The following is a 3,265-nucleotide window of genomic DNA, read 5'->3' as shown; positions in this document are numbered from 1 at the left end:
ATATATACATATATACACATGCACATATATATATTTGTGTGTGTGTGTGTGTGTGTGTGTGTGTTTGTACATACATATACACACAAAGAGAAGCACATATAAATATGTTTGTTCGCGTGAATGAATGCGTGGTTGGTGCGTATGTGGGTATGTATGTGAAGAGGGAAACAGAGAAACTCAGAAAGAAACAAATGAGAAAGAAGGAAGAGAAAGAAGGAAAGAAAGAAAGAAAGAAAGAAAGAAAGAAAGAGAGGAAGTAAGGAAGGAAGAGAAAACGGCGTGTGCCTATAGGTTGTGGCATAAATAGTGGCGCTAAAATGATAGACAGATGTTTAATTGTAGTGAATACTTAAACTGCATCACAAGAGATCGTTTGTCTTGTTTACAAACATCTTACTTCTGTTGAATCTGTCAAATTGTTTGTTTCTTTATACTTATTTCTTCTTTACATACGTACATACATTTGAACAGGTCTGTGCGCTTCTATATGATGCATATATCTGATGCATACATACATATATGTATACACACATATATATATATATATATATATATATATATATATATATGCATATATGTATATATGTATATATATGTGTGTAGACATATATGCGTGTATATATGCATGTATAAACATACACATGTATATATATATATGTATGTATATGTGTATTTATATTTATATATACACAGACACGTACATATGTGTGTGTGTGTGTGTGTGTGTGTGTGTGTGTGTGTGTGTGCATGTGTGTGTGTGTATACATCCATCCATACATTATATATTTACAAATAAATGCACAATGAACGTCCGAGTACATATCAGATAGAAATTTGCGTATACATACATGCATGCATGCATCCATCCATCCATCGATACATACATACATACATACATACATACATACATACATACATGCATGCATAGATACACCCATGTATGTTCATGTGTGTATGTGTACGTGTGTGTGTGTGTATGTACGTAATCGATATCTTAAACGTCACCATAACATCTTCCATCATTTTAATCCAATGGTGATTTCAAAGAAATCGCTTGAATCAACTTGAGTAGTCGATAATCTAGTTTATTGATACACAGGGTATGAGGGAGATATTTGATCCTTTTTCTTTTTGAGCCCAATTTGCAACGGATCGTGAGTACTTCACAATTTTCTATTGCCTGGTACATCTCCTATTCAAAATTTACTAAAAGAGAGCACCTCCCTCTTCATTCTGATTCGCCTCTTCATGTGGAACCTGAAAATATTGACCAGAGATTCGCCAGAAAGGAAAGCACCCATCTTCAGCCCTTTCAATCTTGTCCACAACATAACCTCTTTCGTCATGGCCACCAGGCAGATGAAAACTGTCCAGCGTTCACGACCAAAGGAAGCGGCAGAACAATCTTAACAATAGACTCGATTGATAGCCGGATTCGTGCGCCACGCGACAGTAACTGCTCAACATAAACCCACACGTCAGAAATTGGCGGACACTGGACGAATGTGTATAGAACGGTTTCATCGCTCATCTGCGCACATCTCAGGCAGCTCCTACTGACGACACTTCCGTGCCAGTGGAGTTTATCCCGAACCAGCAACGCTCCCCGGTAGCATTGCCAAGCCACGAATTTCTGGAAGTTATCCATAGGCCTCTGCCCGAAAGTCCTCGGGCCCATTGAACGGCTTTCGTCCCATCGTGTCTAAGTGCTCGTGCCTTAGCTCTGACAGCGCAACCTTTGTGTTTCGCGTTGAAGAATTCGTCGAGTGTCAATCTCGCTGAGAGCACGTCGGTCGCGATGCCTTTTCTAAAAGCCTCGTCTAACTTTTGACTAGCCCTGCCTCTACTCTTTTTCTTTCTACTGCTAGTTCATTGCTAAACCTTATCGATTCTATTCCAATCGCCCTTTTCAGGCGATTAGAACAGAATCGCTTGATTATTTATTGTTGATTAATGCCCCCGTCAACGCTCTCTTAACTAGTTCACTAATCCGATCACTGAAATCTTTACGCACCGGCAGCGACGTGCTCAGCTTCCAGTAACCGACTCCCTGTCTATGAAGCCTATCTAAGCCGACTGTACAGATCACGAATTTGTAGTATGTGTAGTCGACTACTTTAAACTGTGGACAACCTATGCTGTCCTTATCTGCTACTCTACACAGAAGACCCTATCCAGATACGATCTGGATGACCCGATGCAGTTTGACCAGGTCCACAGCGGCACATCCGGGGAATCCAATCGATACCTGTCAGACAGTTGGAGTCGTCGGAGCAGGTTTGTGAGGCTTTTGCACCTTTCTTTCTTATCTGTTAAACCTACAAAGTCCCTACTTACATCTAAAACTCCATTCCTATCTTCCACTAACACTAAAGAGCGGGACGTTCCCAGGAAGGTTCCAGACGTCTGAAGAAATCTGGTCGTCCTGCTCCTGTCGGGGCATAAACAGCAACCAGCCTGAAAGTATGTCCTTCGCTGCCTATCATGTCCAGGACCACCGACTTACCTTTCGGGTCCAGGAAGTTCGTCCTTATTGCAAGATCCAGATTTTTCCGAAGCATCACGGCGACTCCACCTCCCGCTCCCGGACAACTTGGAGATACGTACACCTCATAATCACCGAAAATGGGTCGGAAATTTTGGTTTCGCTAATGGCTACCACGTCGACACTTAGTGCCCTAAGGTCATTGAGCAGGTGACCACGCGTCCAAGGTGGCCCCAGGCCACATACATTCACGCTGCCTATTCTGTACAAGACCATATTGTCGGAAAAAGGAAAGAAAGGAAATGGAAAACTTACTTGGTTTTATTTAGAGGGGCGGATTGCCCGTCCCTCGTTTTGGCCTGGGGTGTTTCCAAAAGTAAATCACCAAGAATTTTCTTGGTAATATTCCCTCGAAAATCTCCGATTTCCTGTGAAAAGTGGGTTTTTTTAAGTGTGTGTATGCGTTTTGTGTTGTTTGAATGAATGGATGAATAATAATAATAATAATAATAATAATAATAATAATAATAATAATAATAATAATAATGCTACTTCAGCTCTCATTTAACAACCCTTATCTTTTTTACAAATCACCATCAAAAGCAACGATAACGAAGATACTGATGTACACAAAGAAAACGTTGCTTTTTGATGACGAATCAAGGTCCCACTGCCCAAGGCCCCACTGCGTGGCATCTTGGGCAACTCTCTTCTACTATAGTCTCGGGCCGACCAAAGCCTTGTGAGCAGATTTGGTAGACGGAAACTGAAAGAAGCCCG

Source organism: Octopus bimaculoides, chromosome 24 (genome assembly GCF_001194135.2).
Source record: "Octopus bimaculoides isolate UCB-OBI-ISO-001 chromosome 24, ASM119413v2, whole genome shotgun sequence".
Classification (NCBI taxonomy): domain Eukaryota; kingdom Metazoa; phylum Mollusca; class Cephalopoda; order Octopoda; family Octopodidae; genus Octopus; species Octopus bimaculoides.
Note: the sequence above shows the minus strand (reverse complement) of the source record.